This window comes from Lycium ferocissimum, chromosome 11 (assembly GCF_029784015.1).
Source record: "Lycium ferocissimum isolate CSIRO_LF1 chromosome 11, AGI_CSIRO_Lferr_CH_V1, whole genome shotgun sequence".
Lineage (NCBI taxonomy): Eukaryota > Viridiplantae > Streptophyta > Magnoliopsida > Solanales > Solanaceae > Lycium > Lycium ferocissimum.
Genome location: NC_081352.1, coordinates 53,133,874 through 53,149,939, shown reverse-complemented (window position 1 = coordinate 53,149,939; position 16,066 = coordinate 53,133,874). Strand labels below are relative to the sequence as shown.

The following is a 16,066-nucleotide window of genomic DNA, read 5'->3' as shown; positions in this document are numbered from 1 at the left end:
GTTATAAGCTCTAGTCAATCAAAATGATAACAAATCTCGCATTTTGGTTGGAATTTGTTTGAATCAGTGAGGTGTTAACCTGGTTCAATCTAGCCTAGTTGTTGTTCCAGATGAATGTGTGCTGAAATCAGATTACTTAGCCACAGTGTGCTATATTTACTTAGTGGAATGACCAGATTTTTTGTTCCATGTTGAACAACATAAGTTCCATGCTAAATGACCAGATTTTTAGATCCATTTCGTTGCCTGTAAATTTGACCAAAGCGGCCTACTGCTTGAAGAATGATATGTTTTTAACAGTATATTTAAAGGATTTAAAATGAATGCCTTACTAGTGCCCAGTTTAGATTTCCTTTCCTAGTCACCTTTAATTTCAGCCTGAAGAGTTTAGATTGAACAAGACTTTAGATGTGTTTCAAAGTGGTTGGATGGGATCTAAGCATTCTGAATTTGGCGTTAGAAGCAACTGTGTACTATCTCTCAAGCGACGCCACCATTTTAATAACAAGTAGTTTTATCCCAGTAATGAATGCATATGTCAACTGGTGCCAGAGGAGGCTTCTTCATTATGTGAATGGCACATTAGTTGGTTACACATTTAGTTGACAGAAAATAGTAAATAATCAAATTATGTGCGATCGCGGTAGGCCAATGGTTTCATGAATTGCGCTTAAAATCTTGGAAATGAATTACGAAATTCTTCTAAGATTTCCAGTAGTGTTTTGTCATTTGACATTGCTTTTCCACTTCCCCTCTGGTCTTACTTATTAGGCAATGTCATTTTCTTTAGGAGCATTAGTTTGATTGTTTTCTTGTGCATGTGTTGTTCTTGATATTCGGTCTTAACTCAAATGAATTTAATTTTCTTATGTGTTCTTATGTGCCGTGAGCTATTCATCTTAGCTCAAGTGAATTTAATTTCCTTATTGTTATGTGACAAAGATTCCGAAAATTCTTTCTCTAAGTTATGAACTTTGCATTATTATCTATCCGGACCCATACTAATCCTTTTCCTTTCATTTTTCTTCTCTTTTGCATGAACCTCGCATACGAGTCCAAGTGACTCGTCCCCTCCGTGTTCGGTGTTGGGCTAAAGCCCAACGAAATAATCTTCTTGAGTCATCCCTCATTCAGCCCATCCGCGGCATATGAAACAAACAAGGAGTAACGAATTCTGGGTCTGAACCCAATAACAAATGGAATGCAGCAGCAGTCCCTAAAAATGGGCTGAGCCCATTTGATTTATTAGCTCTTTTATTTTATCTTTGCGCATTTTAATTTGTATTATGCGACTAACCCTTTGCTTGTTTTGTTAATTTAGATAAACCCTAGCAGAATTAGTGGGTTGGTTTAATGGGACGGGTAGTTAATTCAAAGTATCTATAATATTCATTTTTGTTAGAACAGTTGATTTTTGATAGCATATTTTGAGTAAAAAGGAATCATGTTTTGCTACCTTAGAATATTGCTTTAAGGAATGTCACTAATACGCAAACATAAACTCTAGTATATTTTATAAATAACTCTTCAAGTTCGAATTAATCAGGCATTTTCTTAATTAAGCATAGTTAATAAAAGGTAATAAAAAGGAGAAAGAAAACTCCATCTTGTCTATATTCCTAAACTGCAAAATCAATTAATATCTCATCATTCGGGTTGTTTCAAATATTTGTTATAATGTTGCATAAACTTGCATTTTCTTCTGCTTATATGCAAATTATCATATTTTTGCAAATCTTATTTTTGAATAACATTAGCATACTTGCATTTGAAGCATTAGCAACATTTATAAGCTTTATTTTAAATAGCATTTAAAATCTTCTTTTATGCAAGTTACTATATTTTTATAAGCATTATCCTAAATAGTATCATTATTGCTTTCATTTAAAGTCTAAGCAGCTTTTATAAATTTTCTTCTAAAATAGCATTTAAAGTTATTTTTTATGCAAATTATTATTTTTCTGTAAATTTTATTTTAAACAATGTTATTACATTTTTCTTTAAAATCTTAGCAATATTTCTTAGTCGTTTTTATTAAAATGTAAACACTGCATCTTTAACTTTAATTAATTAACCTAAGTTTGGCCGGTAAACCGTAGTTAACGGATTCTAAAGGATGCCTAACCCCTTTGTTACACCCCGTATTCTCGTGCGTTGAATTGCATCATAGGTTAGTCTCATAAGCTCAAAGGACAGGGTTATGTTTGAAGTTATAAGTGTTTATGTTATGTTCAACAAGTGATGAGTAAGTGCGCGAAGGTGGGAGGTTAAACGAATCGGGAAAAAAAAAATAAAATAAGTTTTGCTAAGTTTAGGATGTTGAATAAGTTATGTGACCGTATGGAGTTTTGGACATATCCAAGTATGTAAATAAAGAGATCGACGTATAAAAGTTTTAGGTCTTGAAATAATTTCCGCGGATGAACAAAAGATACACAAGATTGCTACGGTGCTAAAGGCTAAGCTGATGCCGACTTTGGCACCTATATAAGGGGCGAAACCCCATTTTTCTGCACTAAAATTCCCCCAAATGTTCCGTAAATTTCAGAACAAAGAGAGAGTAAAAATACATCACAAAAGTAAGGATTTTGAGCAATTTCAAGTAACGAAGTATTAATCAAGGTCCGGGGTAACGTGCAGTTGCGATTGTAGTATTGTTTTGCGGTGGAATTGGCTTGGATTCAAAGTGAAGGAGTGAAGATATAGCATTATCATCAAGGGAAAGGTATGAATCTCTTTCTATTTGTGTTAATATCGATTTATTTACGGAGAAGGGGCGTAAAATCATTACAAAATGGCTATGTGATGGAAATATGGGACGAACACCATATGGGTCGTTTCTATGGAATACGTTGATATGGGAAATGATGTTTTTGTTGTTGGTATCGTTGTTGTTATTGTTGGTTGTTGAATTGAGAATTCGGGCTAGGCATATAAACAGGGGAAATGCTGCCCGATTTTCGACAGAATATAAAATAGTATAGCTTGAAACTTGGTACAAGTGTTACTTCAAAACTCAACTTCTATAATGCTAATTACTGTTTGGTAAATGTGACCAAATTGTAGATTCTGGTGAATTTAGAGTTCGAGTTTGGAGTAGCGGAAAAGGCGGAAAAGGTATGTAAGGCTTTACTCTTCCTTCTTTGGCATGCCCTAGACATAATAAGTTTGGATATGAGCCTCGGGGACTACTCTGTTTTTAGAAATCCGAGGTTGAATTCGACCACTATTCATTCAATAGAATTGAATTAGAAACTCTAGGCTTAAGTGAAAAAGTAGCTTGAAATATGCAACTTTCACCGACGGCAATCGAATGTCCCAAAACCTTGCTAGGTAACTTTATTAAGCCTAGGATTCTAAGGCAAGTATTCCTTCCGTAAATTCGTAAATGTTCTCCGGGATGTCCATATGTTGCAAAGACAAATTTTAAGAGGTTGAAAGCCTTTATGCCTGAAACGATGAATATGGCTTATAATGATAGCAATGACGTCAAATATGAAGAAATGCCTATGACGAATATGTCGAACGTATACGTTTCTACCACGAATGTAATAACGTGAGACGTGTTAAAGGCTTCCATAACGTTCTCATTTTCAAACGTTAGGAGTAATGGTTCTAAGGCATGATTTTATTTTTTAAAAGTTTGCAAATGTTTTCCAAATATTCATTTTTCTCCAAAAACCAAGTTTGATGATTTTGAAAGCTTTTATGACTAAAACGATGAACATGATCCTATGATGACAAGGATGATGCCAGATATGAGAAAATGTCTATGACGAGTACGTCAAGGATATGTATATGCACATGGGGTGGGGGGAAGGGATACATGTATATGTGGGGAATGGGAAGGGAAACATGTTTCATTGCCACCTGGTCAGCTGGCTTATCATCCTGGACGCGGGATGCCCGGACGCGGGATTTATGGGCGAGAGTATTTTCGGCTTATGTGGGCGATGACGTCGTTCGCGCTATGACATGATATGATATGATATGTTATGCTATGACATGATATGATATGATATGATATGATATGATATGATATGATATGATATGATATGATATGATATGATATGATATGATATGATATGATATGATATGATATGATATGATATGATATGATATGATATGATATGATATGACATGATATGATATGATATGATATGATATGATATGCTATGATATGACATGATATGATATGATATACTATGCTATGACATGATATGATATGCTATGATATGACATGATATGATATGATATACTATGCTATGACATGATATGATATGCTATGACATGATATGATATGATATGATATGCTATGATATGACATGATATGATATGCTATGATATGACATGATATGGTATGATACGCTATGATATGACATGATATGATATGATATGATACGATATGATATGTTATGACAAGACACGACATGATATGAGTTCCATTCTCTATGCCTACGAAAAATAAATGTTTTTTTTAAAAAGAAAAAAAAAAAAAACAGTATGTGTGTATCCGGCCAAAAGGGCATTCACAAGTACGGGTTACTCTCTTACCTCATTATCCGTTCTATGATCCCATGATGTTTATATTCATGTTTTATGCTGCTCATTATGCTGCTTTCTGTACCTTACATACTCAGTACATATTCGCATCGACCCCTTTCTTCGGGCAACGTTGCCCATGCCGTGTGAGTACACCCTGTGTTGAGACATTAGCGAAGGTGTTCCGGCGGGATTGGCGAGCTCCATTTTCTCCGGATCTTTGCGCCGAGTCAGTGTATACGTGTGTTATGGTATCTGATTATGTTAGAGACTTTGCAGACAGAGTCATATATATAAGATGTCCGTTGTGAGCGGCTTTATAAGCCGTCGTATTGCTATACATGATATTACAGATTTTGTACGGTCGCAAGTTGTGTTGATTTGAAAGATATAAAGTATGTTCGTTTTTTGAAAAATTTTCATTATGCATTCATGATCTGGTTAAGGGCCCATTATGACTACGAGTACTATGACAGTCAGAGGGTTCGCTCGGCCCTAAGTAAGGGTCGGGTGCCCATCGCACCCTAGTAAGATCGGGGTGTGACACCCTTCCCTTTAGGATAATCTAGAACCCTTACCTAGAATCAAAATTTAAGCAGACTATTAACGGAGGTGCACTTAGCTTTACCTTAGTTAATAATTAGGTGCCCTAATTCACCTTAAAATCAATTAGGTGGCGACTCCTTTAAAATAAGCAAAATAGGAATCTCCAATATGTTGTACCTAATTTAACCCGTTTAAATGGGGTATAACAATCGACACACCCTGAAGCTGGTCAAATAAGTCATCAATGCGGGGTATTGGATACTTATTCCTGATTGTAACCTTGTTCAATTGCCGATAATCAATACACATCCGCATGGTACCATCCTTCTTCTTCACGAATAGAACGGGAGTACCCCAAGGAGAACCACTAGGTCTAATGAATCCTTTGCTCAACAACTACAACTGCAATTGCTCCTTCAACTCTCTCAACTCTGCCGGAGCCATTCGATAGGGTGGAATAGAAATAGGTGGGGTGCCTGGCTCTAAGTCAATGCAAAAGTCAATATCGCGATCTGGAGGCATACCAGACAAATCTGTGGGGAAAACCTTTGAGAATTCACAAACAACTGGTACCCACTCCAGGGAAGGAGTAACCACACTAGTATCCCGAATATGAGCCAAATATACTAAACATCCCTTATCCACTAACTTCTTTACCCGAAGAAATGATATGATCTTCTTAGGTGCTGGACTAGGAGTACCCTTCCTCTCTAACCGCGGAATACCCGGCATGGCCAACGTGACAGTTTTGGCGTGACAGTCTAAAATAGCATGATAGGGAGATAACCAGTCCATACCAAGAATAATATCAAAGTCCACCATATCCAAAATAACCAAGTCTACCCAAGTGTCGTACCCCATAAATGTGACCACACAAGATCTATAGACCCGATCTACTATCACAGAATCTCCGACAGGAGTAGAGACACGAATAGGCACATCAAGCATATCCAAACCCATAGAGAAGTAAGTGGACACATAAGAGAAAGTAGAACCCGGATTAAATAAGACAGAAGCCGATCGCTGACAAACCGAAATAATACCTGTGATGACCGCATCAGAAGCCTCAGCCTCTGATCTACCCGGAAAAGCATAGAAATGGGCACGTCCACCCTCTGACTGTGTGCCTCCATGACCCAATGACCTGCCTGAGATCCTCCTCTCACTGACTGAGCGCTGCCCCTACCAGACTGATGACCACCTCTGCTAGGCTGATGGCCACCCCTGCCAGACTGCGAACCCCCTCTACCAGTATATCCTCCTCTAGCTGGCGGTGCTGGAGGCCTAGATGTCTGAACTCTGGAACCCTGCCTGGATCTAGGACACTCTCTCGCGTAATGCCCTGTCTCACCACACTCAAAACATGCCCCTCTGGCCATAGGCTGCTGAACTGTCATAGAAGAACCAGAATACCCTCCGCGGTCTGAAGGTCGAGAGTAAGAACCTCGGGAAGTCTGCTCAGAACTGTGCCCGCTATAACCTGAAGAACCACCTGCTAAAGCCTGTAGTGATGACTGGATGGGGCGGCTGTAGGGATGATGACGACCCCTGTCATGGTGTCCCCCACCTCTAATAGGACCTCTGAAACTGTCAAATCTGCGAGCTTTCTTGTCGCCACCCCCACTATGTGCCCGACCCATCTCTGACTCGACCCTCCTGGCATGCTCTACTACTGACTGAAATGAGGCCCCAGAAGCCTCCAACTGTAAGGTCGCCAGCCGAAGCGGAAGGTCCAAACCCTTCACAAATCTCCTCACTCTCTCAGCCTCTGTGGGAAGTAATGCCGTCGCATAACGAGATAAAGCGAGGAATCTGGTCTCATACTCCACAACCGACCTACCCCACTGCTCCAATGTCGAAAACTCATCCTTCTTGTTGTCTCTCAGAGTACGAGGGACATACTTTTCCAGGAACACCCAGTAACCGGGTCTGTGTCAAAGGTGGCGACCGCCTCGGTCGACACTCCATGTACGATCTCCACCATTGCTTGGCATCCCCAACTAACTGAAAAGAAACATAATCGACCCCGTGAGACTCCACTACACCCAACTTATGAAGCATCTCATGACAGCTAACAATAAACTCATAGGCATCCTCCCCGAGAGTACCATAGAACCAAGGAGGGGACATTTTGGTGAACCCCTCGAACAATTTTCGCTCCTCACTAGTCAACACCGGCCTATCCATAGGCCTTAGAGCAAAATTAGGTGCTAGAGTAGCATGAATACGGGGAACCACTGCTGCTACCGGTAATACCCTCGATGTCCAAAATCCTGGAGCAACCCTAGCATCAGGAGTCTGACCTCCCACTCTAGTCTGCGAGTCATCTGGAGTAACTGGAGTCATGCCCGCCTGAGCCAAACTATCAAAGTACCTTAACACTCGAAACACAGCCTCCCGAAAATCAGGAGTAGCAGTGACCCCAGGCTGTGCCTCAGCAGCCCCAATCTCATCCTCCGGAATGTCCTCAAGCTCCGGAGCCAACTCTCTATCAGGGACCTGAGCAGGTGCTGGTGCTTGGTCCCTATCTGGAATGTACCGCACGGCCTCTACCCCTACCACGACCTCTGCCACGTCCCCTGCCTGGCCCACGGAGAGGTGCTCGTGCAACGGGTATGGATGCGGGTGCTGGTGCAGGTGCAGGCTATTAGCCTCCTATAGTGGTCGATCGCGTCCTCACCATCTGTGAGATAACAGAAAAACAAGGTTAAGATACCAATTTGAATAATCCCGCACGAAAAGAATGAACCAGATACCAATCGGATTGAACTAGCACGAAAAGAGAAAAAGAAGTGAAGTGTTTCCTAAATGTCCTATAACCTCTCGAGGATGGGTACGGACGTCTACGTATCAATCCGCGATATTCTACTAGACATTGCTCTTGTACTCATTAGACCAATTAACCTAGAAGCTCTGATACCAACTTGTCACGACCCAATTCACGAGTCGTGGTGGCACCTACGCTATCCCCCCAAGTAGGCGAACCACATTCCTAATAACAAGTTAAATAAGCGAAAAATTAAATAAGAAGAAGTTACCAAGTCTTAAATACTTCTCATAACTAGAAATGTCACGACATCCCCAAAATCTGGTCAAAGGGTACCAGAGCGCTAAACATAGTCTGGAATAAAAGTCTGAAAATACCCGAAGGCTACATATTATCTGTCGAATACAAAACATAAATAAATAAAGAAGGTTTTTCAGGGGCCACAGATGACTAAGTAGCTCACCCAGAATGACCGAATGATGTCATCCCCGCGTATCAGCCACGAGACATAGAACCGGAGCCTGAATTGCACTCTGTACTCAACAAAAAGTGCAGCAACAGTAGTATCAGTACAACATTAGTACCGGTAAGTATCATAGGCCGACAATAATTAGATAACGCATGAAGAAGTGGAAATTAACAACTAGCACATAGAGCAAACAGGTATGGTCCCGATCATATACATGTAAAGTGTAAAGGAATCATGAAATCAATCAAGACATACATATAGTTCACTAAGTGATCAGTCAAATGTATGAGTGGATGAATGCAATGCAATACAACAGTCACCCCTCTCACTTCACTCTCGTACATACATGCCAAGGGCAGTGCCTCAAAGCCATGACCCATGGGGGACCCGTGAAGTCCATGTACCACTCGTGCACTCCGGTAGAAACCTCGGAGTCTATCAACTACTCTCAATCTTCGGCAAAGACCTCGGAGTCTCTCTGTCACTCTCAATCTCCGGCAAAGACCTCGGAGTCTCTCTGTCACTCTCAATCTCCGGTAAAAACCTCGGAGTCTCTCAATCACTCACCTCACCATCATCACAAGAATAATATGAAAAGAATGTCATGCATGATATCAGTCTCAACAATATCACCAATATGCAATTAGCAAGTACAAGTCATATTACTGTCCACTATTCAATAATCAATATTACCATTCCTTTTCATGTGATGAGTGAGCTAGTATGTGACAGAGATACAAACAGGTGATAATCATAGAAAATAACACATATGGCGACAAGCCCACATAACAGCTGACAGAGCTAACCTAATTGGAATCCACCTCCACTTCATGCTCGAATGCCTATTATGCTATCCCCGTCACTTTCTACAACTACATATGATTCACTAATCAGAGTCTAACTAAAGTAGACTGTAACCTACCTCAATGTCGAGCGGGTGCCACGAACAATTAAACCAATGCCTTCCCTTTGTGTAGAGCCTCTGAACGATCAAAATCTATCAAATATGCGATCTACGTTAGAATACGAGTCTAAAGACACCCATATTGCTATACTTATATTCGAAACCCAAAAACGACCTTAAAAAATGACCATGGGCCCATAAGGGTAAAACTGGAATTTTCTTTAAAAATCATTTCACCCGTAACCTAAGAGTCGTATATTCAGAAAATTAGTCAATTCAGTCCATTCTCAAATCATAAATTCCCATTTCTTAAGACTAGGGCTCAAAACTTTCAATTACCTCAAAATCTTTACTTAGGATTAAAATCTAGCTTCCCGCATTTCAAATACCATGAATTTTATGTTGTACATATGACCCAATACACCTAAAGTACAATCCCATAAATCCATTATATACAAAAGTTGAAATTCAAACACAGCAATCAAAAGACAATTTCGAACATCATAAACAAACATACGAAAACAGTGACTCTACATCTAAATAATGGAAGCAACGTACTGGGAACATGGACCACATTAATTCTATCAATACTTCCCAGAATGATTAGTTAATCATTACTGCTTAATCATCAGTTCATTATTATGCTAACTAATATAAATGAAGCATACCTAATTCCGCCTCAAATGTCTTCCACAGAAATTGCTTCCAGTTGCCTCTTTTCCTAAGTACTATTCTCCCTTACCTAGCCGGATGTATGTAGCGTTTTAGTTTTGATTCGTATACTAGGTATAAAAAAAATAGGTTCAGTTATTCCCAATACCCCTAAGACCAATGACCTGAAGGATGGTGGGCTTGACCCACTTCTTTTACCATTTAATAACCAAACAATTGCACTTTAGTTCACCAATCCATTAGCATATTCGGCCAAAAAAAAAAAATACTCTCACCTCATCCCTTATATATATGTGCAAATAATATTCCCATTAATAAATATATGCACACACTAAATAAACATTTCTAAAATTACCCGTCAATTGAATCACCTGGAGACCAATTCCCGCAAGTCAAGAATACCATTTAAAGCTACAGAAAGGGTATTTTAGCGAAAAAGAGTCCAAAAGTGCTAAAACGACCAAACGGGTCGTTACACTAGCCTACCCCTTCTCTTTTATTTATTATATCCTCTTAATGTTTTAAGCTATTGTATTATATTTATGTAAACTTGTAAACATTCACATTGTATTGGAATCTTTATTTTAGAACTAATCATCTTAGGACAACGGTACACATGCCGTTTAGTAGACTTTAAGTCCCCAAACGTTTTTCAAAAAAACCGGCTTAAGTATAATGATTTCAAGATTTTAAAAGAATAACAAAACGATTTGGGTGTAAGTTTGAATGGAAAACCTAAAAAGATTTCAAAGTCACAAGTACTATGACATTCTCTCTAAACCTAATCCGTTTTTGAAACAAAGGATTATATTTTACAAAATGAAGCAAGTTCTAAGTATAACTGAAATGAAGCTAAATGATTCTAGGACCAGGTCCGATAGAAAAAAGATGAACATTTTGGGCCGAGGTCCACCTGGTTTTAGAAAAGGGAAAATTAAAAGTCTTGGGCCAAAGCCCATTGGAACATCTTTAATTTAAAGTTGTTGTTTTAAAGCTCAATAGCACAAAGGCTAATCAGAATCTTTCTCATTCATATACACGGATAATAAAGAGTTAAACCATATATATATATATATATATATATATATATATATATATATATATATATATATTCCAAAATCCAAAAACAAGTTTATATATATACTTTTTGCAAATAAAAATATACTATCCTTGTATATAAGAGGGGGCTATTATTATCCGGATATCCTAAATCCAAATCTAAAGTATCCTATATGTAAAGGGAATATATTCAGTTTTTCTCAAAAATTAAATGATATGCGAACAATGACAACCTTTTATAAATGCGAAAAATAAACACTAAGTAAATAGTTTAAGAAAATAATCACACACTAGAATTTGAAGGTCAATCGTATAGTACAAATTCTTAATACTAGGGTGCCTAACACTTTCCCTAGGGGATCACCAGAACTCTTACCTAGAACTTTGAATTACAAAAGTTTTTTCACTGCATTTGAATAAACTCTTCAACCTGATTTTCCTAATTTCCTAAAAATTAGGTGGCGGCTCTTTTTCAAAACAAGTCTGAAAGACCACCAATAAGTTCTTAGTAGTTTTTCAGCGTAACCCCGCCCGTGCAATGTGAACCGTAACATGAGGTGTAACATAAGCTTACTTTGATTTACAGAGGTGTGGTTTTTCCCGAGTCCTCTTTTCCTTTTGGTTCTCCTCCTACCACTTTCAACCCTCTTTCTGTTCCATTTCCACCTAATTGCTCTTCTGATCTACCTATCTCATCTCCTGTTTCTTCTCCTCCTCCTCCTCCTCCTACTACTACTACTACTCAACCTCCTGTCAACCCTTCTCATTTGAGGAGATCTGGCAGGTCTCACACTTTACCTTCTCATCTTATCGATTTTCATTGTGATCTTCCTCCTTCTCTTTGTGGTTCTAGTTCTAGTTCTATTTGCCCTAGTCACTTAGATGTTCCCGGTGTTTTGGAACCTTATTCTTACAAATAGGCAGCTTTAATTCCAGCTTGGCAACATGCTATGCAGGCTGAGTTTAAGGCTTTACAAGCCAATAACGCTTGGTTCATAGTCCCTTTGCCTGCTAAGAAGGAGCTCATTGGTTGTAAGTGGGTCTATAAAATCAAGTACAAAGTTGGTGGTTCAGTTTAGAGATATAAGGCTAGGTTAGTTGTTAGATGAGATATTCAGGTTGAAGGAGTTATGTCAATGAAACCTTCTCTCCTATCATCAAATTTACTACTGTCAAGTGTTTGGTTGTTGTAGCCATCAAAAAAGGTTGGCCTCTCTTCCAACTTGATATCAACAATGCATTCTTACATGGTGACTTGGATGAAGAGGGTTATATGAAATTGCCTCCAAGCTTAATTGCTGACCGCCCTTCCAGTTGTTCTCCACCTTTAGTATGTCATCTTCAAAAGTCTTTATATGGTCTTAGACAAGCTTCTAGGCAATGGTATGCCAAGCTGTCTCAGGCCCTTCACACTAGGGGCTATTCACATTCCCCTAATGGTCACTCTCTTTTCATCAAGTAGTCTCCTTCCTCAATTGTTTAGCTTGCTGTATATGTGGATGATAACATCCTCTCTGGTGATGACTTACATGAGTTATCTGCATTAAAGTCCTTTTTGGACTCTCAGTTTAAAATCAATGATTTGGGCACTCTCAACTATTTTTTGGGGATTGAATTATGTTATACTGCTTCTGGTTTACTATTGCCCCAAAAAAAAATTATCAAGGATCTTTTTTCAAGAGTACAACTGTGATATAGCCAGTCCTGTTACTTGTCCTTTTGACTTATCCATCGAGTTGAAAGCTGATGTGGGTGATCCTCTTGATTCTCCTATAGGAGTTTGGTGGGGAAACTAAATTTTTTGATACACACCAGACTTGACTTGGCCTTTGCTGTCCAACATTTGAGTCAATACTTGCAGAAAACCATACATTCTCATATGAATGTTGCACTTCATCTTCTTAGGTACTTGAAGGGCACTTCTGATGTTGGTGTCTTCTTCTCCAATGACCCTGCTTTCTCTATTTCTACTTATTGTGATAGTGACTAGGCTACTTGCCCTGACACTCGTAGATCTGTCACTAGTTTTTGTGCATTGTTGGGTGGTTCTTTGATTTCATGGAAGGCCAAGAAGCAGCTTGTTCTTTCCTTATCATCTGCTGAAGCTAAGTATAGATCAGTGAGTAAGGTTGTTGCTGAAGTGGTCTTGTTGCAGCGTTTGCTTTACGATTTTGGTGTGTCTATTTCTACTCCATTTCCTCTTTTTTAATATATGAAAATCAAGCTGCCATCCATATTGCAAAAAATCCTATTTTTCACGAGGACCGAGCATATTGAAGTGGATTGCCATTTCATCCGTACCAAACTTGCTGATGGTTTGATTGAGCTTCTCCATCTTCCTACTTCTTCTCAGTTGGCAGATGTGTTTACCAAGCCCTTGACTGGCCTTGCTCATCATTCCATATTGCTCAAGTTGGGTGTTCAAGGCCCCTCCAACTTGTGGCGGGGGAGGGGGGCGGGTGGTGTTGGAGTTCATAACGCACATGGCATTCCAAATACACAGTCAGTAGTGGTGGATCCCACTTGAAGCCAATTTTTGTACTTTATATATATATATATATACATATGTGTATGTATGTATGTATGTATGTATGTATGTATGTATTACATTATATTAATTAGCCCATTCTTTATAATTTGTATCCTGATATGAGGCCCATTGTATATAAGGACCGGTGGGTTATAAGGACCGGTGGGTCCTTCTAGAACACAACAATTCATTTTTTTACTCTCAAAAATAAAATATCTCTCTCACTCTCTCTTCTTATTTTCTCTCGAAATCCTAGTTAGTTTTTTTCAATAATCGTTCAAATTCCGCATTTAACAGGCAACTAAGTCTATAGACCATTTAATTTAGCTCGGTCGTACTAAAAATTTAGCTATTTAAAAAGTATAGATTTAGCGTCCACCTCACATATTACAATGCATATAGACTTCTGAAACTTTTGATTACCTGAGAGATATATACTCGAGTTAATTTACCAATAATTAGGAAGATGAACACAAGGTGGAAAGATGGTGTTCCATCATTTTTTATTATGACATTACTTTGAATTAATTAGCAGCCACAAGACATGCAACTCCTCAATTCGACCATATCTTTGTAGACTTTTTACTCAAATTGCTGGTGAAGAAAGCAATTGAAGACTTAGTAATGTTACGTAAGTTGGTGCCTCTCTAAACTACTAGTACTATATCAAAGAAACTTCTTTTTCAACCAACCAAACACACTAGTGGGAACAAGCGCCTCAATTTGATAGTACAACTTTTTCTGCGGATGGGCCCAACTGCATACCTTTTTTCTCTGTTTTGCTTCGAGAAAATTTACTCGAAAATGGCTTTTGATAGTGCACGCAAATTGCAATACGGGAATGCCGACCTACTTTACTAGTTAGCGTGCAACTCAAATCCTAAATGAAAATGAACATATGTTTTTGTTATTTTCTTAATCGTTTTTATAATTATTTTACGGCAATTTTTTGGTATTCCCTCTTCCCAAATGCTTTTACTTTTTTGTTTTTCTAGTCAAATTAAATAACTTGTTGCAACATCTTATAATATATTATCTTTGTACGCGCTCCTTAAGTGTCATTTTCATATTTAGAAACTATTTAACTTTAAAATATCTACGTTACTTTTAAATGAGATGATTTATAGTCATAAAAACGTCTATTTTTAATAGTTATAGTGAGCATAATTATCTAAATGTCATCCATAACACCTCTAGTAGATATTTGTTTTCGTTTAATAAAAAAGGAATATCATTGTAATGTCCATCTCACATACAGCGATGGGCGAAGTAAAAACGCAAGAAGATCAGAGAGCATTTCTAAAGCCCATATCAGATATTTAAATCTACATATTGACTGAAAGTAGCTGGTTACTTGAGATATAGTTAAGTGAATTTAAAAATGATCATATTTGGGGAAATGAACACAAGATGAAATATGAGTTTTCGATCGTTTAATGTTGACATTACCTTGTAGCAGCTACGAAAGACTCATTTTCTCAAATTTCTTGTGACAAAAGCAAATGAAAACTTGATAGTGTTATAGAATTTGGTGCCCCTAAAAAAAGTCTTAATGTTTACTCGACTCATTAGTTTTTATTTCACCAACCCAACATAGTGCTAGAATTAGCGGACAAGTAGTCAAGTACCTTAAATTGAGAGGACAACTTTTCGTGAGCGGTCCAACCTAGTCTTTTGACAAACCTGTCCTACAACACACATGACCATTATTCTCATTTGAGAAAAAGACTTGAAAAGGCTGTTTGTTATTTGCATGCAATTTGGGAATACCGACCTTCTTTCCAGTTGTTGCATTTAATGGAAAGTGAACTGTATAAAGAAAAAAAAAATGAGAAATACCGTTCTAATATTAGACGGTGGGGTGGGCAAGAGCTTAATCTTTTTCCTTTTTTTTTTAACTAGGTGTCTCGATGTTTGTGTAAAATTTTACTTTGGAGGTAAAACGTTTCTTACCATTCCATTTCCAAGACTCAAACTTGTATCCTTTAATTCTAAAGGGGTAGTTAATTTTTTTTTCTTACTCCGTGTATGATATCCAATTTAGAGTCAGACTAATTCGTATACAAATTCAAAATTGTCAAATTTGAGAAATTAAACAATTAAAAAAAAAAAAAAAAAAAAAAAAAAAGAGGACTTCATTCCCAAAGCTTAATTAAGGATGGACTTATCACCCACTAAAATTATGGTAAAGAGTTAAGTTTGGCGTACATAAGCGAAGCTGACACATGATATATAATTATAAAAAGCATGTTATTTTTTTCTTACTCCGTGTCTGATATCCAATTCAGAGTCAGACCAATTCGAGTACACATTAAAAATTGTCAAATTTGAGAAATTAAACACACTGCTGAAAAAAAAAAAAAAAGAGGGCTGCATTCCCAAAGCTTAATTAAGGATGAACTTATCACCCACCAAAATTATTGTAAAGAGTTAAGTTTGGCGCACATAAGCGAAGGTACATGATATATAATTATAAAAAGCATGTTAATTTTATAATACAATAGTGGAGATGCGGGGGATCGAACCCCGTGCCTCTCGCATGCAAAGCGAGCGCTCTACCATTTGAGCTACATCCCC

At 38.0% G+C, this 16,066-nt stretch overlaps 1 non-coding gene across 1 annotated transcript; it reads right to left on the bottom strand.

Moving 5' to 3' along the window:
• Nucleotides 1-15,993: 15,993 nt before the first annotated feature.
• On the bottom strand, nucleotides 15,994-16,066 carry TRNAA-UGC (transfer RNA alanine (anticodon UGC)). Its single transcript has one exon. It is a non-coding gene; the product is annotated as a tRNA-Ala (tRNA).